The sequence below is a fragment of the Cyanistes caeruleus genome, chromosome 2 (assembly GCF_971803275.1).
Source record: "Cyanistes caeruleus chromosome 2, bCyaCae1.hap1.1, whole genome shotgun sequence".
Taxonomy (NCBI): Eukaryota; Metazoa; Chordata; class Aves; order Passeriformes; family Paridae; genus Cyanistes; species Cyanistes caeruleus.
The window spans coordinates 83,024,409-83,051,681 of NC_141702.1; the positions used below are offsets into that span (position 1 = coordinate 83,024,409).

The following is a 27,273-nucleotide window of genomic DNA, read 5'->3' on the forward strand; positions in this document are numbered from 1 at the left end:
ACTGCTCATCGACTGGTAGCAGGGAAGGTTTGCCTCTTTGTAACCTAATTAATCTTGTTTCTTGCTGACCTCTTAGCAGCACATATGGGGAGCAACTAATCAGCATCTTCTAACAGCCTTATGTATTTAAGGTTCATTATCATATGCCCTCTTCTGTTTTCTTCCTGTTAGACTCAGTCTTCTTCTTTCAATCCTATGCATTTTGCAGCTCTTATACTGTTTGTTACCTTTCTCCAGTCCAAACCAGACTAATCCTATCTAATTTGGGTGTATTGAGAAAGCAAAAAATTAACCCCTTTGTCTTATAGGCCCTACCAATGCAGCCAAGAATGAAAATTGTCTTTTAACGCAATACTTTCACAATGGCAGTTCATATTTGGTTCACACCCCTGTAACTCCTCCATGTTTCCTTAGTGCTGAAGTCTAGGTAGGTGTTACCCCTTTCTTTACTGGTGCCTTTAATTTCTTCCCCTTTTCAGTTCAGTATTTTGCACCAGCTTTATGAAATTTTAGCTGGCTGAATGTGAGCTATTTCTCCAATTTTCCAAAATCCTTTTTTCCCTATTGTGCCTTCTGTCATACATGATCTTCCAGACTTGAGGCCAACTATGCATTTTATAAACATACTTTATTTGATTATCCAAGTCACTGGGGAAACCAGTTGAGAGATCTATTCTTTGTAAGTCCTCTTGATCTGATGACAACCTACTGATAACTAGTTTCAGAGTGCATACCTGTGACAAATATTGTTTCAAAAAGCCTTACTACTCATCAGGATAGCCTGCACTTCTGGGCTTGTTCTCTCTACTATTTCAGTTACTGTGACAAAGAAAGCTAAGTAGTTGACGTGATTTGTTCTTGGTTTCTCTCTACTGGCTTTTTTGTATTACCAGATTATCTTTCAGTGATAACAAATAGATTATTTAATAATTTTCTCTGCATTCATAGAGGAGATGGGAAGGTAATGACTGAGGAATCAAAGTTTTCAGGAAGGTTTAGGGACACTTACTGATTTTTATCAGGGCAGTGCTGACTTTGAGGGTAATTTAATAGAACAGACGTTAAGTCTTCACTAGTAATTAAGTTTTCACTAGTAAATTAAGCAACATCAGGAAATGTTCCAAGAATACAAACTTAATCATCAGATTTAAGTGTCGGCATACCCCTGGCATGATTTTATTTGGTCCCACTAGGACTGTCCCAGACAATTTCTAGGAATGATTTGGGAGTTGTAGGCAAAGGATGATTCCCAATAGGCTGTTCAATGATGTCATGGTTTCAAAGGTGAAGAGAGTTTTATAATATAGATGTGAGCCATTGTTGCTAGTTTACAGGATGTATCTAGGACAATGTTCCTGGGCCCTCCTGATTTATTACCTTCTCTTTTTGCATTCTCCATCTGCAAGATTCACTGCGCTTTGTAAGGACAAATTAATCAGTCCTCTGACAAGTCTGAGAGAAAGCTGAGGCCAGATGTCTCACTTTATTGATGTTAGGCAGTATCTGACCTAGTCTTCACAGCAATGAAGTAGTTGAGCTAGCACTGAATTGGGGGCCGGACTTCTTATGCTTGGCCATACCATGGGGAGCAGCCCTTTGTGTCCCAAGCCCATGCTTCCCCAGCTTGTTAGGCAATGTCTCAATGGACCATGAGACAGGAGAGGACCTTCCAGGAACCTTCTGAGAACAGGTGTCCCCCAACATAGTTGAGTGTCCAGCTCTAGCCCAATCCTATGTCTCCTCTCCCCTGCCAGCCCTGCTGTACCACATGCAGCTGGCCATAGCTGGGAGCACAGAAGAAAGGAAATCACTGTGTTGTATCAATGGAGAAACCTCTCTGCAGGGAAAAGCAGAGGTAAGAGCAGGCAGAATGAGCTGGCCTCTAGCCATATACTTGCTCCAGTGAAGAGATGGAGGGAACCCTCTGGATGCTGAAGGCAGCCAGGAATGGGAAATCCCTGGGACATGATGACTCCTAACACATTGGAATAAGTAGAATATTTCTCTGGGGCAGAAGTTGTCTGTTGACCTCTTGGGGGAAACAAAAACTAAGTGCAGATGAGGCAGACAACAAGCTGAGAGGTGACATGAGCTAGAACTGGGCTATGGAGCTTAATTATTCCCCCCTTCCCTCTTATAGGACCAACATATAAATTCCCGACCTTTTCCCCAAGCTCTGTAAACAGGGATGAAATTGTCTTTTTGCAATGATGACCGTGGGACAAAAGTTCCAGTGCAGACATGCCTGCCCCTACCAGCAAAGACAGTAGAATTAAATGCCACCAGGGAGCAGAAGAGGAATAAAAAGCACTGTCAGATTTCAGCTGTCTGAAAGATGTTCCTGTTGTGTGGGCTGTTTTTTTTCCTCTGGGAAGATAAATACTGAGAATCCAATGGACTGCATCTTCAGTTTGTGTGTATCATGTTCTCTGCTTCCACCTTGATGGGCTTTACACAGATTCTGGGAACAGCTTGAAATGATAGATTTAATTAAATGAAATTAATCAAAACAACCTACCGGAGACAAAACTGGCATTGGTGAAATGTAGAATTGGACCAAGAAGGGATTTTGTAGTTCAGGCTAATGCCTGTCCTCATCAGTGGATTCTGTTTGGATGAAAGCCTGTGTCTTCTACACCTCAGTAAAATATAAGGGGCTCTGAGGAGTTGTGTGCCTCATGCAAGATCACATCTGTCCATGCAGTGCAGTTATTGTGGTGGGAACAGATGTATTCCTGCTTTTCACAGAGCTTGCTTTCATGCTGAATTAAGCTGAACTCCAAATCGTGCTGTGCTAATGTGGAGGAAACAGGAAAACTGGAGCAATGGCTTTTAGAGATGTAATGTAAGATGGTTCCACAGCTCCAGTGGATGTGTCCCACCCTGCAGACTTGGAAACAGAAGTACAGATTTGACCAAATGGATTACTGAAATTGGAGATTCCCTTCTGCTCTAGTCTCTGCCCATTCCCCCAGCACGTCAGCCCAAGTGTTCTTACGCCAGGTACAAGTTTGGAGGCATTGTTTTGGGCCTGTCCTAGTTATTTTTGTTCTATGCTTTATGAAAGTACTGCTGTCCTCCCTAAACCACACTGCATCATCTTGAGGATCTAAGAAATTGTGTGGGCATAGTTTCTATCTATTGAGCAAGGATAAGAGCGCAGTTACAAGAAAAAAATATCTGTTTGCGTGTGAAGTGGTTAGATATATTGTGGGGATGGGTCCCTTATAAATATCGGAGAACAGAAGAGAGACCTAAGCAGCTTCGTGAAGTGCTGTGTTATTGGGGTCACAACCCTGTGCCTGAGTTCATTCTGCAGCCAGCAGAAGTGCATTCATCACAGAGACAGGGAGCATGATGCAGAGGCAGTACAGTGTCCTACTGATTGCCTGGGAAGTCATGGGGAGCTGTGTATTTCTGAATCAGGGCATGGCTGACTAGAACAGCTTGCCCTGCTTTTAACATTTGCCAAGTATCGAGGGAGGGAAAACATGATCATCACAGTGTCCCCAGACAAGTTTGCTTCTGATGTGCTTAACAGATCTTGAAGAGTCTCTTGAGGAGAACCCCCTGGGCTCCCCTGCCAGTTCAAAATTGGGTGACTTGGCTTTATAGCAATGTTTTTAACTTGGAGTCCCTCAGCTATGTTCAGAACCTGAGCCCTTTCTTGGAGTTTTATACCCTTGAATAGGCTCCAGGGAACTAGAAAGTCCTTACTTGGCAAGTAGGCTGTAGGGTGGCAAGATTAGCCTGGTGGTGCAGAGCTCATACACTGCATTTGTGGTCCTGTGCTAGGTGTCTGGTTTCTAGCTCAGTCATCTGGTGCACAGTGTCTCCATTCCTGCTCTTGTCATCCCATTCTCACCTGCTCTACTTCCTTGCCTGTCTGTTAGGAGATAATGGGTGGGTGGCAAATTATCTTCTGTTCCCATCTTGACTTTTTTACTCAATTAATGTATGCCATTCCCCCATCTCCTTGTCCCAGGGGCATTAAGAGCTCCAGTTTCAGATGACAGTGCTTTAAAAGGCATGAGGAAGCTAAATCACATCTGCTGCTGGTCAAAAGCACCATATTCTCTATATAGATCCCCTGGGGAGCTTGCCCTACAAGATTCCAGGTGCTGTTAGTGAAGTGTTCAAGGATTCTGTAGTCTTGCTGACAGAGGCAGGAGAAACCAGATCTGTACCTCTTTCCACATCATCTCTTCTGCAGGCCTGTCATGTGGCAGAGGCTGCTGAGTGCCATGGCCGATCCTAACAGAGCTGTCAGTTGTTATGAGAGAGGACAGCCATGTAAATGTATTCCCTGGTTCATGTACCTTGCTGTGCAGTCAGACTGAGTCCATCCTCATCTGCAGGGACAGTGAGGGACTTGTCCTCTAATGTGCCCTGTGATTTTCTGAACAGTGAGATGTTTTTTGAAAAGAAAGTGCCTACTATTTATGATAAGCACTGTCCTTCCTAGGCACGCTCCTGCTTCAAAGCCCCTCTTGTTTGTCCTGGTGGTCATCAGGCCCCTGTTCTCCTAGGAGAACATGGGTTGACCCTTTGCTTTTCTTTTTCCCTGAGGTAATGGGAGAGAGGCTTGTAGGGGCAGGGGGTGCTTTGGGCTCCCTGAGGAAGGAAAGGAGTTTGCTCCTACATGAAGATGTCTACAAATGGGAGGTGACAGCCCTGTGCATCCCTGCATGCTCTTGTCTTGTTTAGGTAGGATGAGAGTGATTAGATCCTTCCAGGTCTTTGCTGAAATCCAAGGGAATATGTGGCTTACTGCCTCTGATCAAAAGGCTAGTAGGGATTCTGAAAATAGCATTATTTCTCATGCTATCATTTCTGCTTTCTCAAATGACTGGTGATTGGTGGAGACAAATGCTCCAGAAATGGGAAACTTGCAAGAAATCTGAATGCCCCCAAATCTGAGATGACTGAAGGGATGAAGTCAGACAGACACACACACACATCATTAGCTGCTAGCCTGCATGTGAAATCAATTGAGATTTCCTGAGCTGGGATCCAGCTGGCACCCTAATGAAGACTTCTTGTTCTTGCAAGCAGACAATAAAAACCAACCCTCATACACCCCCAGCTTCCCCAGCCATTTCTGTTATGTAAGTTATTTCTGTTATGTAAATCTGGGTCTTGATCGGTGTTTCTTTAATTGTCTCTATGCACCCAGATAAATATACTGTGTGTGTGTTCACACAAAATCCATCTATTTATCTACCCCAGAAACCATTTTGCTGGGAGACAGTATGGTCTCCTGAATTTTTTATGGCTCTGCTTAGGTTGGAAATAATCCAAAGGTCAAACTGTGCTGTATCTCCAGTCACCTTGTCAGTCAGCACTGAGCTTGGGTCTCTGATACTTTCTGAATCTCCAGATCACCCACAGGGCACTAAATTACAGCTATTACACTGCAATTCACTGTACAATTTTATTCTTTGATACACTACCTGCCTTTGTCTGTCTGCATAACAGCGAGAGAAGTATGCATTATTTACCAGGCTAAGTACACTGCTGCTGCTACTGAGGAAAGAAAGAAAAAAAAAAAAAAAGAGAACAGGAGCAGGCTTGAAATATAAAAAGGTGGCACAAATACAGCTTCCTGGGAAATGGTTTCACAGCTATGTAAAACTTTCTGAAATATTGCTGTGCCTTTTGCTCCCTTCACAGAGGTGTCTGTGGCCTCCCAAAGTTCTTTAGGAAGAACAGAGGTTCTGCGGCAGATGGGAAGTCCAGTCTGGCCAGCGCCCTGGCTTCAGGAGGACCCCATGGCAAGTGCTGTGCCTGATGGGGAAGAATCAGGCACAGCACATAGTAAACACATAGTGAGGAGAGAAGGTTGCTGTTCCTCTCTTCATGGGATACTCCAGGCTCATCAGTTGCCCTGTGTTTCTTCTGTTTTGGTCAGAAATCCTTCTGGGCACTAAGAAGTCATTCCTATGTTACTTCAGTTGATATGTTCCAGCCTTTCATCAACCTAGCCATGGTTTGTATTCCCTCCAGGTTGTCCCTTTGAACCTTGAACCTACTGGTGCAGGGATCTGGGGAATAAAATCAGTTTCAGAAGATTTCCATATAGTGCAGAGATTATCAAAAAAGTGCTTCCTCTACTTTGACAGCCTGAGAATATCAGGCTTTGCTGCCCTGCATTGGCTGCTGTGTCCTTTGGGCTTCATTCCAGGGCAAGAGTCTGTCTGCCAGGCAGCTTTGGAACGTGCCTGGGTGGAGCTGTCTGGGTGATGCTGCCCCTGGCTGACCTGCTGAAAGGCAGCTCCAGGCTTCCCTGTAGTGTAAACAGCTGGTGGAGGTGACAAGGCAGAGCCAGCCAAATCCTGGCAGGAAGGCAGGAGTCAAGGCCAGCCCAGAAAGAGCCAGCCTGGGGATATGAGGGTTTGCTGTTTCCACCTGGTGAGAAGAGGTGGTATGTGCATGGTGATCCAATTGTTTCTCTTCTTCCCTGCAGATGTTCCCTTCATTTCTCCCTCAACAGCTGGCAGCAACAGCCTGACCAGCTTGCTGTGTCTCTGGTTTAGGCACTACACATAGCAATGGTCAGACATCACCTTATCCATCAGGTTGTGAGTATATTGGGTGTACTGCAGGGAGAGTGAAAACAGCTCTGAACAAGCCACCTGAAGGAAGAACTGAGTGGAGTCATGCACTCAGACCAGCTCCTGGTCTTTTAGTTGTTGAGATAAGCTACAGTCCACGTGGTTTTAAATCTAGTCTGTGGTCAAGAGTTTGCCTACTGTTTGAATGTCTTGAGGCAGATTTGGAAGCAAGAGTTGGGGCTCTGATTACTGCAGAGTTGGTTGAAACAGCATCATCCTGTATTGTGGCAGTCACTGTTCTGATTGCTTCCACTCTCCCTAGTGATTGGAGCCTTATTCACTTTCTTTCTATCTGCTTTCCATCTCACCTGGTCCCATTATTGCTCAGCAATACAAAGTAGATTGCAGGTTGCTTTCTCTGTTTTGCTCCCAAAGCAGTCCTTACAGGAGATGTATTTCTGATTGAAGTTCTTCCCTGTCAATTGCTGCAGGGATGGTTTCTACACAGCATGAAGACACTTGTGAAATTGCTAGCAAGAGATGCCTGTGTTTCCCTGAGGCTCAGGCTCCCACTTCCTTCCTTTTCCTGGCAATGCAATACTGTCCCTATTTTAGAGATGCTTTGCAACCCCTTCTGCTTTTGGAGGCTCCTGAAGTGGGAGCATCAAAGCAACCCATGGAGGAATGTCCCCAGCCTTCTCCCTTCAACAAGCAAGACTGCAGGCTGGGGCATCCTAGATAGGCATCTTCCTGAAATCAGTGCTGAGAACCGAGTGTTTTCCCTTTCCCTGCTGAGATAAACCAGTCCTGGGTGAACCCCAAAGGCTGTTTCCAAAGCACAAAGCTTCAATTGTCTTCCTGTCCCTTGTGGGGAGCTGGGCTCAGGCCACCAACTGTGGGCTGTGCTGGGCAATGTTGCCCTCGCTTGGGCCTGAACAGTTCTGGCAATGGGAACAGGAATTGAACCCACACTTGGATGAGACACTTACAGCTCCCTTGCTGAGAGTCCATTCCAGCCAGCCTCTCAGCATTTGTTCCCGGTTGACAGTGTATATTTTAGCCCAGTCAAAGTGTGTTCAATTATTGGAACTCCTAGGAGACCAGGTGAACCTGTGCATACAGGTTAAACACAGTTTGAAGTTTGGATGGGGTCCTATCTACAAGCTGTGCTGGAGGAATGGAGGTGCATCTTTTTTGTTGCTGGTTATGGATGCTGCTCTGGCAGAGCAATGTAGATCTAGTCCAAGAGACCTTTTAGCTCAGCTGGGAGGTGGTTCAGGAACAGTTTGATGTGTTCCTGCCTTGTTTCAAAGGTGACACTACAGGATGCTGGTGTGAAAAGGGAATTCCCTTTGCCATGACGTTTTCCTTCTGGGCACAGCTGAGGCTGTGGCTGTGGCTGTGTGAAGCAGACTAATAACCTTATTACCTTCTGCTCTCAGACTGTCTGTCTGATGAATGTAAAGAAGTGAAACATCAGCACTCCATCCCATTCTTCATCTGACATTATCTGCTTGTGTCTCAGTCTTGTGAGACGAGCTTTAAGTGTCCAAAAGCTCCATTGTCTTTTCCAATTAGAGCAGCCGGAAAACTGATTCTCCAGCCTCACTTATTAGGTATAAAGTGGGCTGATTCAGTGGGCTGATTCCTCTCCCAGGAAAAATATGGCCCCTTCATGCTCTTCTAATGGCTCTGAACCTGGGCAGCCTGCACATTGAGATGAGGCCAGATACAGCTATCTTTGCTTCTCCAGGTTGTGTCTCACAGCCATTGCCTTGGCTGTGAATGAGGAATTGTCAGACAGGAGGGAGACCACGGTGTGGAGGAAGAGGCCACAGCTCAAGGCTTCCGTTTTCTTTTCTAATTTGGAATTTGAACTGTGTGTGGCACATGCAGGTGGCATTTGAATGCTTTTTGATAACTTTACAAAAGGACTCCACTGTTCCTAGATTTCACAACCAGGAAAGAGAAGGAAATTAGCCAAACTACTTAGGTCCAGCTTCCAATGTCCAGTCCTTAAAATGACATGAAGCATGTTGCTTCAGATACTGTCAGGGTTTGGAAGAGGATGAAGAAGGGTCATGAAACACAGTGAGACATCTATAGGGGAAACATGTAGACAAAGCTGGTTTGTGTACCAGCTGCTGCTAAGACTGACAAACATGGCTTTGCCACATTTTGCTCCCAGGTAGAGAGAACTGAGGTGTTTTCCACACATGTTCATCCCTGCAGTTTAACTCAAGAAGGAGTCCTTTCTCTCCGCTGACATGCAGCCCAGCAAACACCATGTCTTACTGACCTCACTTGCACTGGTAGATGCTCTTTTGAAGGCTTTATGGATAAACTGACCTTTTATCTTACTGGAATACATTGAGATCTTGGCCTGGAACACCAGTCTCTGATGTAGTAAGACTGATGTAAATTCCTTTAAAGAAGGACCCATGCTGGAACTGAAAGTGTTGAAGTACCATGAAAATGTGGCATCCCAGAGCACTCTTGCCAATTTGCTTCTGTGATGTGAGTTGCTTCCCATGCGGGGAAATTTGAATATGGAGGTCATGTGATTCCCTCACTGAAAAAAATATGCTGTTCCCCTGCTTCACATTTTGAACTCTGAAGGTCTCTCTGCCAGCAGCAGAGGTTTTAGAGGACTAGAGACAAAGAGCCTGGGAAGAGATCCCATTTCTCCTGAAATTTCCCACATGCATTTCCTACACTTCCCCTGGGAGTGTGCTGAAGGTAACACTTTCCTGTGCAGGTGTCTTGGGCAGCCCTGGCAGCTGACAGCTTTATTCTAGAGCTCTGTGTCCCTGGTAACCCAGTGTGTGGGCAAGAGACAGTGTGAGAGAAAATCCAGCTTTTGGCAGCCCTAACTGTGTTGAGCCTGGCTGCCTTTCCCTGACTGTCCTGAGGGACTGTGGGGAGTAGTGGAGAATGTGGGTGACCTCATGTCAGGGTGAAAGAGAGGGCCAGGGGCAGCAGTGGCTGTGAACCCCTTGGCTCTGTGCTTCCCTACCATGGGGGCAGAGGATCCCTGTGGAACAGAGGATGCTGTGGAGCCTTGTTGCAGGAGTCCCTAACACCTAGTGCCAGGTACCTGGAGGAGCCTAGGGTTTGGTTGGGACCTTCTGTGTCCTTGTCTCTGCTGAGGGAAATGCTTTTTCCCCAGCACACATACGTTTGGTGTATGAAGGCAGCAGGTACACCAGCTAAGACCCATTCCATGAACTGCACTGAGGCAATGCTCCTTCCAACTTCAAAAATGCTCAGCAGGAGACCTGACTTTTAAATTAGCAAGAACAGTGTTTTTATGACTTCTCTCACAGTCCCTGAGTGGCTGCCAGCCTTGAAAGCAGCAGGGACCCCAGGCTGTCATTTGAAAGCCCCGACAATGGCAAAGTGGTAACAGAAACACTCTGGATGAGCTTTTTGGAGAAACCCTCAGAGCAATTCAGTTCAGAGACTGGTATTAGCTAAATTCTGCTTTCCTGTGCCCTTTATTAGGAGCCTGGAAGCAATTACCTTGCCCCTTTGAAGTGTGTCCTGACTCTCTCTAGTCTCCATCTCCTGTCACCAGCAGCCCAGGCACCTCCAGGAAAGTGAATGGAAAATCTGTGCATGGCAGATCGATAGGCTTGGTAAGAGAGCTGACACCAGGAGATAGTAGCAGTTTGGTGCAGAGGTTGATATTCCATACGGGAGTGCTCCAGGACCACAGTGTGCACAATACCTGCTATGAGAGAAAAAAGGAGCCAACCTGTCATTAATTTTGTGCTGTGTGTAAAATAAAGCTGTTAATGATATTTAGTGCTTCTTTTGCACCTTCCCTTTGAGAGCTTGAAAACATTTTGCAGGCACTAATTAGTAATGGGCTCCAACTCCTTTGGAAAACACAGCAAAAAGGTAATCTTTTATATCTGGGGAAACCGAGGAAGAAGGACAAGGCATTTCCTACACAAGCACAGCAGAACACAAAGCAGCAGGTAACTAGGTAGGAGACACAGTGGAGGGGCAGGAGGTGTGGGGTCTGTATCTGTGTGTGTGTAAAACAACCAGCCCTGTTTGCTGAGAGCAGGCCAATGTGGGAACACAGGACAGACAGCACAGGGCAATCTTCAGCCATCACCTGAGACAGCTGTCCCAAGGTTTACAGGAGCAGCTTTCAGGACCGTAGGAAGTCCTGACCCTTGCCATCTGCCTCTCAGCTTGAACTGCAGCAGCTCTGTCTGCCCTGCCCTGGCAGAAAGATGGAAGCAGAAATTATTAAACTGTTTTGTCTGTTGAAAGACAGGCTGAACTGAGTATCTTCCAGAATGCTTTGGAAGCTTCTCTGCCGAGGGTCAAAGAAGAAAAGAGGAGTGAGGAAGATACCCCCCTGTCACTGGGTGGGTGATGCCTCTCCAGAGTTTGTTTGAGCAACCTTTTCACATCAGAAGATCATGACTTGCCAACATGTTTCTATTTGCTGGGCTGCAAACACAGCACATTCAACAGCAGACAAGCAACAGTCAAGTTCTACCCAGCAAAGACATCAAAGGGAGTGCTTTTAATTGGAAGAGTTCTGGGAGAAGGACTTCACTCTCCAGGTAACCAGGCATTGCTCTTTAGGTGGCATTGGGTATGCTTGAGTTTGACTCAGCCTGTGCTTCAGCCTCATTGTGTGAGGGATGTGTGAATGGGTCACAGGCAAAGACTCTTCTGTGGCCACACTTTTGTGGAGATTGGTCTTTCAGAGCTTTACAGACACAGCCAGTAATTTTTAGGCCCGGCAAGCCAGTAGTTCATCCTACCTGCATAAAACAGGCTGTAGAACTTCATGCTGGTCCCTTGTTTTGTGTCCAGCTGTGGAAACAGTCACACACATTAGCTATTGAAGTCCACTACACCACTCCTCTCCACTAAGCTCTGTTCCTCACTGCCAGTTGGGATTTTGTGTCTCCTGCAGAAATATTCCCAACACTTCATTCTTGGTTTTCTTGCCTCTCCAGTGAAAGGCTTGGTGTTTCCCTCCTGCCCTTTTAATGACCACTGCTTCTGCAGGACCTGTTCTCCACGGGTTCTGCTCAGGTACACTCAAAATGTAGCATAAACCTTGCTATGAAGGGCAGTGGGAATTTGAACACAGGAGGAAGATGAGAAGTTATTTGTTTCACTTTTTTGCAGTCTTATCTAAGTTCAGTAAAGGTGACTTTTCATCCAGGGAAAAGGTTAGCTGTCCTCTACTTCATTCAAGTGAGAAGAGATTCTCTTGGAAGAGTGTATTTTCTACTTAGAAAAGTATTTGTCAACTGTTATTAAGGCCTGGTGAATGCATGGCAGCTACTGTGTGAAATGAGTTTGGCAAGCTTATTTCACATCCTAGACTGTAAAGTATAGGTGTCAGAAACCAGGAGCTGTCTCTTGCCTGGCTGTGGCCACTGAGGAATCCAACAGCCTTTTGTATCTGGGACCTTAAGAACTGCCAAATCAATTGCAAGGCAAGGCAGAGGGAGAGAAGCAGGCAGTGTTCTTTCTCAGCATCTCTGCAGACAAGTCACAGACTTTCTGGGGGCTTCAGCTGCCTGCCTTTGTCTGGCTACACAAGAAGATGAAGAACAGACATTTCAAAGCCTGATAGGCACAATCTGTAAGCAGTTCACTGACACTATGCCTTTGCTACAGTTTTAGAAAGGTTGACTGATTATGGGTTAATTGCTGCTGAAAAGCATCCCCCAGGTAGCTCTTACTCTAATGTAGCAACAGCATGGCTGCAGTATGCTCTGATCCATTAGAGCCTTATCTGGAATTCTTTTTTCATCTTCTAAAATCCCTTTAATTCATGTCTTCCCAGAAGATGATCAACCATCTTCTAACTTCATCCTACTTAACCGTGTATATAATCACCTGAAGTAATTCACAAAAACAGTCATGATAACCTTGTGCATGGGTAATAAAAATCTACTTTATCCTCCATAGGAAGAACTTTTTTCTCTCTTTCTTCCTTTTTGTTTAGACAGATTAATTATTTCCTGGGTTTATCACAACCCCCATGGGTGCCAGACTATTCCTCATGCCTGATATAGACTGTACTGTTCTTTGATGCTAAGTTCAGCATTGCTTCCAGTATTTTAGTAGCACTCCATCACAAACAGTTTACTATTTGCTGTGCATTCTGCTCTCAATTCTTTCCTATTTTTTCCCTCTAGTATCACATAGATTTGATTTATTCCCTGGAGGTGGCTGTGGGATGTGGCTTGGTGTATCCCCCTGTAGTGGTTTAGATTTGCTAATTTCGTTTCCTGGCCAATGCACCAAATAAATGTCGTGGTTTTAAAGCAGTAACTAAAAAATCACTAGAAAACTTACTTATTTCTTGCTATGAGATATGGATTAGAACAAGAGCCAAACAGGTTTAAAACTTAAAAGTAATAAAGAAAGTTTATTAACAAAACTACAAGAATAAGATAACCAGAATAAAACCTCCAGAAAACCCTTTTCTCCCCCACTACCCAACCATTCCCTTGTTTACATGACAACATAGAGACAACAAACTTTGGAACTTTGGTGTTTAAAACAGTCCCAGTTCCTGCTAGAGTCTCTTCATCAGTCTTTGTAGAGAAACAGAAGTCTTCTTCTGCTAATCTATGGAGTTTCTCACAATAAAACTATTTCTATTATAGCTTTCTCTTTCTCTGATGCCAGCTGCCCGGAAAAAATCTGCCATCAGTTCTCTCCTCCCATTTCACATCACTCTGAGGTGTGTTATGGATCAAATGAGTCTAGGGATGTCATTTTTAAGGATGAGTTATTCAAAGGCAAAAGTTCACTTCATCTGTCTCTGTGAGCCTCCCTGGAAACAGAAGTTTTCTCTTTTCCTCTTAACGGCCCCAAATCTTCAACTATTACTTCTCCCTCCTCTGTTCCAGCACCTCACTGTATTACAATTACTCCACTTTTTGCTCAAAATCCACACTTTGAACACTCCATTCCTCCCAATATACTCTGTCATGAATTAAAGGAGGTTTTTTTTCAGAACACTATTGTCCATCTCCATGACTTTAACAGAAAAATATTTCAGCTTATTAAAGCATCTCCTTATTCTCTCTTCCCCATCTGAAACTTAATTCTTTTCTTCACTGTCTTTGATGGTTTTATGGTATCTTCTTCATGTTGATTATCCCTTTCTCTCTCTCGCTTCCCCTCTCTCTGGGAAAAAAGGAGTAATCTGTAAATCTCATCCAGGTAGTAAAAGAGTTAAAGTCTTGGAAAGCTGCAGGTGTTCATGGTGTCAGGTTTCAGTTCAGCAGCAGAAACTGCAAACCAAGTCAGGCCGGCTGTTTATCTCCCCCCAGCCACCCTCCGCGGCCTTGTCCGGCCTGGTGGGGGGGGAGGAGGCTGAGACAGAGCACTGTTACCTCATCAGAAGCCGGAAACCAAAGAGAGAGAGAAATTCCCGGCCTTGAGTCTTAAGGTAGGCATTCACAAGTTGATCTAACTTTTCAATGGTCAGAATTACTGTCAGTTCTCAGAAATGGCTAGTAATTGGTCAAGAGAAAAAAACTCCCATCAGCCTCTCGCAGCTTCAACTTCCCCCTAGCTCCCGAAGCTATCTTAAAGGTAGAGTCACCCCAGGACACCCCCAAAAATACCTGGGAGCAAGGGCTACTGAGTGTGGTTGTGCATGGTGCATGAGAGTGAGCAAGCATCTGCCACTCACCTGGATCTGCAAGGACAAGTTGACTGGTACCTCACCTGGACCCACAGAGCCCTGGATTAGGCACCTTGGCTTTCTGATAGGGAGAGATCACAGCTAACCAAGCCTTCTTTTAGGACTCCTGCATCCACTTCAGCCTCTGTAGTCCTCCCTTGAGGGCAGGAAACACTGCCTGAAACACAGCTTCTCCTCTCACCAGCTTTTAATTTATCACTTGTTCAGTGCAAGATCCAGGAGCTCATCAAGCTGTGCTGACAAGTAGGAGGCTCAAAAGAGGCACCATGTATTCTTTGCACATCATGTAGCTAAGCAGTAGAAGTCCTTGCCAGGGGGTGTTGTGTATACTTAAACTATACTTACATTCAGGAAAAAATTGGATAGGCTTCCTGGTGGCTAGATAGGCTTTGGTGGGACTGAGACAGTTTCAGGATGTTTCTTAGAGTCCTTGACCTGAAACGGAAATGGGTTCAGTTCCTAGTGGTGTGCTTGGGATGATCATGCCCAAATCCCAATAGGAGCTGCCTGGCTGAGCACTAAGGCTGGTGGCAATAGATCATTCCCCAGGCCTTCTCTCCCTTCAGGGAGAGAAGAAGAAGAAGCCAGACATGGGCTTGCCATGTATTGGCTGTGCCTGTACCTGCTGAGCTGAGCTGAGCTAAAGCATTGCAGGCAGAGCAGCAGCAGAGTTTCCCCTGGCTGTGTTCTGCACAGTGGCTGGCTCTGGCAGCATGCTCTGAACAGGTGTAGCAAAGGGAAGTAGGCAGCTGGAGGGTTGCCTGGTTGATGTATTGCAATGCTCTTAGCTGCTCAAGGGGCAATAATTGTGCCTTACAGGCCCTGCAGGGATGTTTCAAGCATTTACATTTTGTGCTAACACAGGCTGCTTAATTCACATGTTAATTTTTCAGGTCCAAATGGGGATGCTTTTCACCCACCTGCCTCCTTGGGGTATTGGGTTGCTGAGGCAGTCTTAATGAAATCTTTTGCATTCTTGGGATGAAGATGGTCCATGGGGTTAACATTATCATCCCTAGGCAGGAGAAGGTGGCCACAGAATGAAGGCCTAAGAGATTGGTTACAAGTTTTTCTCCCTGGGACAGATGGCAAACCATTCCTCTGCCACATTCACTTCTTCTGGAAGAAGGGATAATGCAACGTGCCTCCTGGGGAACCATCAATGCTGATCTCAGTGACAAGCAGGAAGTGAAGCTGAGCTCTTCTGAATGAGGGTAAATACTGAATGCAAAATGGCACCAAGACAAGGCCAGTCTCCTCTGTAAATCCCTTAAAGAATCACTAGCACCTAAGTATTTACTTTCCAGCTTCAGGTAGGTGTAATTATTTTATAGCTTTGGCTTTTCTATGAAAATACTGAAGTTATGGGTGTTGTCAAGATGATTAACTGAAAACCAGCCAAATCTTTTGCCAAGGAGGAATACTTTGCTCAGATTTGTAAGAGCTAAAGCAATAGCCTCATCTGGCAGAACACAGAAAGCAGGCTGAATTTTCCTTTCCTAAAGAGAGATATTAAGCTGCTTCTTTGGCCTTGGGAACCAGCAGATGGCTGAACAATGCAGGGATGGAAATAAAAAGCAATTAAAATCCCTTCTACCAGACTGCTGGAATTCTCATATGAGAGCATCTCTGGTGTCCCTCTTGTTGCTGCTGGAGATGAACAGGTCACATGAACACAGCTCGAGGTGTGGTGAAAGGAAGAGAGAGCTTTATTTCTTCTCCCAGAATTTATAGGTTTCTGACCATGGCCAGGGATTGGATGGTCAGGATAACACTTTCCCAACCACACTGGCCATGAGAGATGTCCATCACAAGACGTGTATCAGAAAGAATGTATACATATCTATGTTTACAGTTACTGTCCTGGGAAGATCTTTAGAGAACTATGTCAGCAAGCTCAGAAGCTGAGTTTTCAGGGTGACATCTCACACTTTTTGGTTTTAATGAAAAGTAAAAGAAAAGAAAAATGAACAGAGAAGCTAGCAACATTCTACACAATCAAAAGGAAAATAATAGGAAAATAAACAATGCTCCATACAATCAGAAGGCTGTAATTTCAGGGTGATATCTCACCCTTTCGTTATTACAAAAAAAAACCCCAAAAAATAAAGGTGAAAACATCAACAACTGCTTGTGGATGTCTTTCAGTTTGATCATGGAGGCAGAATCCATGGCCAAATTGAAAGGTGCCTGGGAAAACTTCTGAAATGCTATGACAGCAGCCCGTAATTCCACCAATTGGGCTGATCCAGCCTCATGACTCTCCAACACCTGCCACTCAGATCCATCCTCCCAGGTAGCAATGGCCTTTCCAGTCCTCCCTGAACCATCAGTGAAGACAGTGGGTCCTTGAAAAGGCCCCTGACTATGTTTGGGCCACAAAGAAAGTTCAGTAAAGTTTGCCATTTTCTGTGGCTGATGGGGCAGAAAAAACCCCTTCCAAGACATGCAAGGGATCGGACCATTCATCATTTCATTGGCCAATTATACCTGTGGAATGCAGATCTGGAGTGGTAATGAAAAACAGCGACATCAGTGGAAAGATCAATGTGATAAACTAACGAACAGAAACTTCTCACTGAACCTCCTCCAGCACCTGCTGTACCCTGGGTCAGTGTCGGAGGTGACTTTAAATCAGAGTCCCCCTTTAACAGACCAAACAAGGGAGACAGTTGTGTTTGGTCAGTCCCAAATAGGGATGCAACCATGTAAGAATCCACCATTATCTGGACATCATTCATTCAGTGTCTGCACTGAATGCAAAAAATTGCACCTCCTGATGTGGGGCTGTTTGTCCCAAAAATTATTTTGACCCTCAGATGAATTCAGGGAGGTTGTTTCTGGAGTAACTTGCAGCCCATGAGAAGGCAAGGCAGGGAACAGCTGAGGCTGTATCTGCTGCAATTCATCCTGGATGGGCATAGCCACCAGGATGTCATCCATATAATGATAGAGGCAAGCAGCAGGAAACTGCTTGCAAACTCCAGAGAGGGCTAGAGCCCCATATCATTGGTAAATGACGGCAAATTTTTGCATGCCTTTCGGTAAAATCTCCATTGATATCTCTGTGTGGGCTCAGCATTATTGATAGCTGGCACCAGAAAGGCAAATTTCGGTGTGTCATTGGGATGCAAAGGAATTGTAATGAACAATCCTTCAGATCCACAATGAGAACTAGCCAATCAGTGGGAAGCATGGCAGGTGAAGGCATGCTAGCCTGCAACATCCCCATGCTTTCTATCATAGCATTTACTTTCTGGAGGTGTTGTAGCAACCTCCATTTCTCAGACTTCTTCTTGATACAGTAAACAGGAATGTCCCAGGGACTGGTTGAAGGCTCCAGATCACCATGATCCAACTGTACCTGCATCAAGTCACGGAGGGTGATTAGTCTATCATGAGAGAGGACAACAGAATCTGCTGAACAAAGAGTCAGTCTCAATTTCTTCTTTGCATAGAATGTGTCAGCATTGGGTCCAAGGGTCACTCCAGGGGCCAGTCGGCAAACCTGACAAACATGATGTCCACACCAGTGTCAAGAAGCCTGCGGAGGCTAACCTCAGACCATGTCTCACCATAGATGGAGTGGGTGCAGACCTGTTCAGGATGACCCTTGGCTGTCAGAACAGCAGTCCAGTGAACATGAGGTGGCCCAGGGAACCCGAAGCTACCATCTCCCTGCAGCTGGTTCTCGGCTTTGTGGACACAAGACTCAAAAGGCACAAGGTGAGCAAATCCGGGTCCTGCAGGGATAGGAACAGGAGGGGTGAGTGTGGAACCCATGGCAGAAATGTGCCCCAGGAAATCCAGATCAGCATCTGCTAGGTGAACAATGATGCCCTGAGTAGTGGTATTTGACCACCCCACAAGAAAAGCACTCATGCCCTCATCCATCGGGCCAAAAGCACCCTGAAACACATGGAATGCCTGATACCCAGCCAGAGGAGTGGCCTCACCTGCTGCATCCTGCCTCACAGAGTTCCCTGAGACAGGGCCAGGCACCTGGCCGGAAGACACCACAACAGTGCCCAAAAATCGAGCCTGATCGCGCAGCTGCTCAGTCATCTGACAGGGGAACAGTCCGCAGGCCAGCCAAAGAGGCTCCATCAGCTCGGGACCCTTTGCCCATGGAGGCCACCAGCTTCGCCCCCGCGGCAGCACCACCCAAGCCAGTAGTAACCAGCACAGGACCCTGTGCCGCCACGGTTGTAGGCGGCAGCACGGCCGACTGCTCCCCAGCTGCAGGCTCAGGAGATGCCTGGGAACTCCAGCGTGGCGGGGAATCGAGGTACAGGTAGAGGCAGGGCCTGTGGAGCTGCAGCACCATCCTTCTTCGCTGCCAGGGGACATCCCAGGCTCCCAGGAGGGGAAACCCACACCATGGGGCCGGCGGAACCCAGCCCAGCGTCCACACCACTTGCAGCACCCGTCCCCACGCCCCATGAATCTGACACGGGGGGGGCAGCGCTTGGAATCGCTCCTGACAGCGTTTCTTCAGGGGTAAAAGGTCCAAAAAGCGGTGCCAGCCGCTCCTCCACTGGAACAGCATGTGCATGTGTGGCCACCAGCGCGGAGCCTGGGCCTGTCCAGTTCCCCACCGCGGGGCAGGGCACAGCCCAGCCGCAGCAGGGACATGGGACTGTCCCCGAGCCATCCCCCAGGGGCAGTGCCGCCCCTCGTTCAGGCAGCCCCTCATCGGTCTGTGCCGGGAGGGCACACAAAGGAGGCGACCCCGCCCCAGGCTTACAATGCCGGGGTGCCAGCCGAGGCGGGGTTACGCCCACCGGTTCCGCGGCACCCCTGTTCAACCCGCTGGGGGTCCCGGTGATCCCGGGGGAGCTGACCTTGGGACCCGAGACACAGCTTCTCCCCGGCTCCGTGCCACCGCGGGGAGAGGGAGAGCCCCACCCTGTTCCCACAGCCGGAGTTAGAGTCAGACCTCTCATGCAGGGCAGAGAAAGCAGCTACTGATCGGACACAAGTGGATGTGCAGCTGTTCAGAGCGCGATCACACCCCCACCAGATCTGCAGCAACCGAGCCAGGTGGGGATCATAAGCTACCACCATAACCTGGATCAGGCAATTGCCTAATGTGTCCCAAGCTGGCTTTGAAAAAACCGCCTCAACCACGGGGAAAAATCCTTCAGCTCTTCCATAAGTATATAATTGCCGAAAGTCAGCATCCGAAAGATCAATCCGTGCCTGATCAAAACCAGCACGCCACACACCCACAACCAGGGCCTCTGCAGGAGAGAGCCCAAAAGCAGCCATAGCTACAGGCTAGAGAATGCCTCACAACGTCATCTTCAACACACGTCAGGGGTCCCTCTTGTTGCTGCTGGAGATGAATAGGTCACACGGACACAGCTCGAGGTGTAGTGAAAGGAAGCGAGAGCTTTATTTCTTCTCCCAGAATTTATGGGTTTCTGACCATGGCCAGGGATTGGATGGTCAGGATAACACTTTCCCAACCACACTGGCCACGAGAGATGTCCATCACAAGACGTGTATCAGAAAGAATGTATACATATCTATGTTTACAGTTACTGTCCTGGGAAGGTCTTTAGAGAACTATGTCAGCAAGCTCAGAAGCTGAGTTTTCAGGGTGACACCCTCTGACTGGTTTTTGTCCTCTCTTCTCAGCACTGAGAGTTGTAGAGAAGGTGGCCGCCACTGTGGTAGACATCCACAAATTAGAACAGAGAACATGCCCAGGAGACATCTCCCCTCCTAGTCAATCTCACTGGGCCTGGAGGAGTTAAAATCCTTTCCAGAGAGATTTTACCCTGTCAAGTATAGCAGTGAATATTTTCATTATTCATATCAATGGCTTTTTCTCTTCTGAATGCTACTAAGCCTCCATCCTTGGTAAAATTGCATGGCAGTGAACTTTATAGGTTAAGTATTCATTGTCTAAAAATAGTTTTTCCTTTTATCTGTTCAAAATTCATCGCCTTTCATTCTAATTGCATGTCCTCTCTTCTGGTATTATTGGGCAGTCTATATGAGGGAAGAATTTACTTCTGCCTGTCCAGGGGTTATTTTCTACCTATTTTTCCATTCCCTTCCATTTATCTTCTTTCTATATTACACCACCCCAATCTCCCTATCTCTCCCCGTCAGAAGGATCTACTAATAGTTTTTGCTATGCTCTCTGTTTCCTACTGTGTCATTTTGCAGAGCTGTCATAGACAAAGCCAGAATATGGGACTCACTCTTGTGCGTCCCATGCTTCAATCTCAGAGTCAAACAGGGCTGCACTTGAGTGATACAGTGGCAGAGCAGACACAGGCCATTATCTCGGAATCACAGAATCTTCTGAGTTGGAACTAATCCCAAATTCCATGAGGATCATCAAGTCGAACTCTTAAGTGAATAGCCCACATCGGGATTGAACTAACAACCTTAGCGTTTTTTAGTACCAGGCTCCACCAACAGAACTAGTCTGGGTCTATCAGGTTTTTGTCCTTTGTATCTCATTGTTTATGCACCCAGATGCTGTGTTGACCTTGACATCACACAGACTGTCATGAATAAAATCTCCCAAGAAATCCACCCTGGTTAAAATACTGTGTTTAGTTATGTACAGTTAATGTTCTTATCCCATTTGTAAACCTTGTACCCCTTGTTTACTCTGATGCTTATTAGTAATGTTAATTACTTACCAGTTTCTGAAGTGTTTTAAAGGTTCTTATGAGACATTCCTGTACCCTTTCCCTTACTTCCCTGCTACTATGTAACAAAGCTGCTCCCATGGGGGCTAAATCAAACCAACAAAAGCAACCCATTAGAAAGGTATGCCACAGAAGGAGGCAACTCCCATGGACGCTGTGCCACACTAGAACAGAGGAACTCCCAGGAAGCTGTGCAACCAAGTAATATGCAAACTAAGGCATGCAAGACACCAAAACAATGAGGTAACAGAGGAATAAAAGGACAAGGAAACATATTCTAGCAAGCTATGATGAAAGATCATCTCCCTGCATCACCTAAGCCTGCTTAGAAACCATCTTCCTGCATCAGCATGACCTAAGAGGACTAGAAAGGACTGACCTCCCTAGACAACGAGCCAGAACAACAGGCCTCCTGGCTACAGTCATGAGGACGGAAGCCTCAGCTCTGCAGTGTGTGCTGCAAAGCTGAATTGTGTCTCTTCCTTGGAGCTGTCAATGTGGGAACAACTGTGGTGCAAGCAACCCTTCAGGTCCCCCACCCCAAGAGCTGAATCCTAATAAAGGCATCAAACAGGAGTCTTGTCTCCTGGCCAATTTTTTTCACAGACCAGAGGGCATTTGCCTTCTTGACACCCTCTGAGGGTGCCACATCTGGCAAAGAAAGGTGATTCCTGTCAGCATTGCTTGCTGTGCTCTGCTTTTGTCTGTCATTAAGAGTCCTGCATCATCCCAGCTGTGGTCCCCCTAACACAAGGCACCAGAGGCAGCTCCAAAATGAGTTTGCTTCAAAGCCATGTTGCTGTAAATACTTTTTTGTTGTTTTTGTTGTTGAGTTTCCTTTTATCTGGGCTTTTAAAATGCTTAGTAAATGCAACTTCCAGCTTCTATTTTCTGTAATTGTGTGGTTTGAAAATCTATAGAGGGATGCTCGGGAAATTGTATGCCACCAGGAAGTGAGGATTTGAGACTGCCCCTTTTCCTGTCCTTTGAGTGATATAAGATTTATGGTAGAAAGGTAGACTCATTACACTGGCTCAACTGGCTTTCCATGGTTTCCTCCAGGACAGGTGAACACAGGCACTTTTGTGTGATCTTGAAGCCGTGGCAGAGGTGCTCTTGTAATAGAGCTACACAAAGGGAGGAGAATACTAAAGACTCTTTGGGCTATGATCATTTGTTAATTCCATTGCCTATACAGCTGCTGCTACCTGTGAAATCACTCACCAGATTGACCACTGATTGCATTTTAGCAGTTCTTTGAGCCTATTTTTGATCTTCAATAGCTGCTTACATCTTGCTTTTGACTGCTTTGCTTTCAAATTGTGCCAGTCAGCTTGAGGAGCGTAGATGGAGGTTTCTTGACAGTCCAAATAAACCACCTCACTTTTCCTTTATCTGCCGTTTTGCTGACATGCACAAAGCATTCTAGAAGTTGTGTGAGGCATGAATACTTTTGCTGAAGCAGTGTTAGTTTGTTCTTGTTATATCACCACTGTCATCTAGATGTTTTATTCTTTGAGCTTTAATTATCTTTTCAGCTAATTTGCCTAGTTCAGAGTAAGGCTCATTGGTCTGTAATTCCCAGGATCATCACTAATGCCAGTTTTAAAGATAGGTATACTTTTACTGCCCATTAATCCTTCTTCAACGGAGAAGCTGATTTTAATGAAACATTGTAGGCATTAGAAGGCCTGGATAAAGCATTGAGGCTCTGTGCCTTCCTGATCTCTGAATACATTAGGTTGTTCTGGTACCTACTCTCTGAGTCTCTCAGTTCTTTGCAATCCCTTTTCCATTTTGCTCAAAAAGAGTCATCCTGGAGATGCCTCAGCCTCTTATTTCCCTGTCCTCCAAATGTCTGCTGGGAGGGATGCTGAAGAGAGATCATCTTCTTTCCCTGCAGTGTCTTTCCTTGCTTTAGCAATCTCTCAGTCTTTTGCAGCTGACTTCTGGTAATGCTCCCTGCTCCTGGCAGTGCCTTGAACAGAGATTTCCCAGCCATTTTGATCCATGGACTGGCAGTTGTAGTTCCTCAGTGGTGGTACAGTACCCAGCAGATGTAAGGCCTCAGGTGGCCAATGTGCACTCTTTACTTCTCTTTACATCCTCAAAGAGGGCACAAAGGCTGTGGGGGGAAACAGCCTTGTTGCAAATCTCATTTATTCAAGGCTGAGTTTCTGCTGTCACTTCAGTGGTTCTCAACAACCTTTTGGGACTAGTATTTCCTAATGTCAGCTCCCCCACAGCAGCTGAATTGCTGTGGGCTGGTGCCAAGGCAGGACCTGCATTTCAGACAATGGAAGCAAAGAGAGGATAATTTGCTTTCATCAGTTTCTGAGTCTTCAGGCTGGTGTTTCCTTCAGTAGTTCTGAGTTCTTATGAGTTGAGAGGTGAAGAACCCTGCAGAAGAAAAGGTCTTCATGATTTGAAGACAGAAAGGTTTGGTGCCTGACTCATGTGAAGGGCTGAAGGGCTTACTGGGGTTCTAAGCAAGGGCAAAGGCTGTGAAGGTTTGTGGGGTAAGACAGAAGTCTTCCTTCTGGGGGCTTGGCGTGGTCCATAGTACCTTCAAGCCCAGGTGCAGGAAGCTAAAGAAGCTTTGCATGGGCCATATCAGGATTTAGCAGAGGCTGTTGTCTGGCTTCCCTCAGCACCACAAAGGCATGATACACATGCTGAGGTCTTATGAATAACCTCACAGGTGAATAAAGCCTGGAACACATCTCTTAGTAAGGCTGGATCTTTTATGAGGCACAAGGGGAGGCAGGTACACTGCTTTTTCTTTCACCTTCTTAAAAACGAGATTCACTTAATAAATTATAAAAAGAATTTAATATAAACAAAAAGACAATTAGGAGACAAAAGAAATAAAGCAAAGGGTTAAAACGGCCAGGTGCCCTGGTGGGTTGCCAGGAACACACCCGGTATTTCGGGAACACTCTTTTTATCCCCCCCTGCTGTGAAGGTTTAATGCATATTCAAAGTGTCCCCTCCCTGGTTCCACCTTCTTAGATCATGCTTTTGTACAATTTTTATTTTCTGCTGGTCAGCATTTATTTTTGCTGCTCATCATTATTCTTGCTGATGAGCATTATTTTGGACTTTGGTTTCCTTTCTTTTTGCAAATGATCAGGGTAGATACCAGTCCGGGCCCCTCATCCTTCCTTTTGAGGGCAGCTGGTCTTCATATCTTCCACTGATAACAGTTTGGGTTCTATTGTTCTCCTGATAACAACTTGGGCCCCAGTGTCCTTGCCCTCTGGGGTTTCCTTGCCTTGTACCTAGGAAATTCTTTTAAGCTTAAGACTTGTTAGCAAGAAAAAGGTACATACATAGCTAAAAAGTATTTAATAGATAGTATTCATCTGCGAAAACCAATATCACAATACAAATTTATAACAACCTCCTCCCATGCTGAACTGTTCTTTTCAACTAGGATTGATTTATTTACATTTAAGAATGACATTTAAGGGCAAGCTGTTCACATTTGGTACACAGAAATTTATAACCCATATCTGCACCTTGTTTAATCTTGCTGCTCTAAAGCAAGTCTCTTTATCATCATCTGGAAGGCTCAGTAAATGAAATGATACATCTTTGCTCATTAAAAACACAACTCCCTTTCTCTGTGATGAGTATGTAGCATAAAATATTTTAGCATCCCATTTGCTTTTCATTTTCTCATGCTCACAATCTGTCAAATGGGTATTTTGCCTTTTAATATACTGATTTTGTGTTTGTATGCATCTGCCTTTCAACAGCCTTCATTTCTGTAAAGTGTTATGTCAGAAATTGCAGATCTGATGGTTTATAAACAGTGACTCAGGTGACCTCTGGCTGAATTTTCTCCTAGTCTTTCCTGGTAGTGTCACACCTAGGGACTTCAGTATATGTGTCTGAGACCTGAGTGTGTGTGTCTGAGGATGACATCTAAGCATGAACTCAGTCTTGCTGGCCCAAGATAAGCTGTGGTGACTAATAGCACACCTAGATCGCATCATGATCATCAGCAGTGTCAAACCTCTGTGTTCAGTGCTGTCTGGAGATGGGGCAAACATGGTTTAATGGTATCATCTGCTGTGTTCCACAGGAGGCGACCTGCTGATCCAGCTTGGATTGTCTAATGATTAGAAGTGGGATGGAGAAGACACTACTTGTTCAGTGCCAAGCAGGAGCTCAGCAATCCCATTTCAGCCAGAATAAATGGAAAAAAGGCAGCAAGCACAGTCTGGAGGAAAATGCCACACAGTTTACCACGTATCTCTGCAGGCTGCACGGGCAAAGGTAAGATTGAGTTGCTGAAATATGGATGGATGCTTGAGCTGTTTGAGACAACCTGGGGCATCCGGAGTGTTCTCACTGGACCCAAAGCCCCCTGAGGAGCAGGTGAGGGAGGCTGGAAGTTGACAGTCATTATGCTAGAGTAATGAATGGCTCAACTATGTGGGAAACATGTTAACTTAAATTCTTATGCTTGGGTTCAGACTGAATTTGAGATGGGAAAATGAGTGATGATAGGCATTGATATAATGACAGAAGGCATTCACAGAATCTCAGAGTATCAACTCAGACAATGGTATCTGAACATCTTCACCCTGCTGCATTGTGTCAAATTGGTTTGGATGTGGAGACAAAAAGATTTTTTAAAAAAGGACGTTAGGGATCTTTTAAACTTAAAAAAGAGCCCTTATCAATGCAAATAAAAACACACATTTTTGCAGGCAATGAACAAGCATCAGAATCTGCTTATTTTCTCAACAGGATTGCTACTTCAGAGGGGGGAAAAAAGCCATAAAATAAAGTCATGTTCTGATATCCTCAGCAAAGTGTCAGATACTTCTTTTATACCCATCCACCTAATCCCTGCAGAGTCAGTGTCCTGAGGACATATACTGATGACACAGCTTCTGGAGAGATGGATTATTGCACAGATACTTTATGGACTTGCTTTCTGTCTGTGCATAGAAAATAATCTGGCAGATACCCCCCTGGGTAGCAAGGGGACAAATGAGGACAGTGTATTTAATTTTAACTGTTGATGCTACATGTGTTGTCATTTATTCTTTGGCCAAGCTACTAGCATGTTTTTATCTTAATTTGATCTACTACTCCTAACCTACTTTATTTTCAACACAACCTTTCAACCACAGTTACCCATCTGCCAGCTGCACAACCATTCTTAATGCAGGGAATAAAAAAAAACATCCCCTTCTGTGCTAGAGTTCCCAAAAACCCTAGACCAAATCCATGGGTGATGCCTGTAGGGAAAGCAGCCATGGTGCCACCTGGAAGAGGCTCTGAGCATCTTCCACCCTCTGGGCATAAGGCACTGGGGGCTGCTGCCATTTCATTCCCACTCTGGCACTTCTCAATTTTCTTTTCATCTTGAAGCAGCTGTATTACACCATCAGGGTGTTCTCCCTATTTAGATGACCAGCTGAGAGAGAGCATCAGGTACCAGGCAGTCAGTGATCACATCAGGGTGGAAGCAGACTTCAAATGCTGGATGTGGTCAGTTTGGGTAATTTGCATTTCCAAACTCTGAAAGACTTGCATGCAAGTGACAGTCATCTGGCATGGAACTTTGATACATCCTTCAAACTGTAAATAACACCTGATTAGAGATTAGCAGAGGTAGTATCTCTAGTTAATAAGGGTGTTAAGTGTTCTCTGGGCATGTCCTTGGCCACATCTGATCTCAGCAATATTTAAATCTTTTGAGACACTTGTGAAGGATGGACAAATTAGCAGAGGTAAATGGGAAAGGTTATGCAATGAAACATGAGTTTTACCTTTGGCAGATCATGACAGAGAAGTCTTTCGTTGAGAAGACAGCTGTTTTTCTAGACAAAAGAGACGTGGAAGATCTATTTTTGCTTCAAATACAATTTTGATATGATGCCACTGAGAAACCAGTGGAACAGAAGTATTTGGAAGTCAGTAGAGCTGACAATTAAGGTAAAAAACTAGCTTAATAGGAGATGACTGCAGAGTGTATTTCACAAGAGTGTAGTGATCAGGTCTAGAGATGTTTCTTGGGGATGAATCTAAGGACTGTTCTAATGTTTTCATGAACAGAAACAGTAGTGTTCTCTGTAGAATTTGATACTTATGGAAAGATAGGAGAATCAGCAGGGCAGAGGAGGATCAGAATATCATGCAGAAGAAATTAGGTTACTTTCAAGTCTAGATAAGTTTACAGTCTGTTACTACTAATTGCAGTGTCAGAAAGTCTGAGAAACTGCATACAAAAAGCTCAGCTATTGGCTGGGGGTTTATGTCTTTGAAAGAGTTGTGAAAACAGAGATCCTGAGAGTGCTACTGCATCATATTGGCT

At 45.4% G+C, this 27,273-nt stretch overlaps 1 long non-coding RNA gene across 1 annotated transcript in view; it reads left to right on the top strand.

Annotated features, from left to right (window-relative positions):
• Positions 1-25,757, top strand: part of LOC147654968 (uncharacterized) — a 28,375-nt gene extending 2,618 nt beyond the window's left edge. The window contains exons 2-3 of the long non-coding RNA XR_015283598.1: positions 25,027-25,220; positions 25,658-25,757. This is a non-coding gene — a long non-coding RNA (uncharacterized LOC147654968). The remainder of the gene's footprint in view (positions 1-25,026; positions 25,221-25,657) is intronic.
• The last annotated feature ends 1,516 nt before the right edge of the window (positions 25,758-27,273 follow it).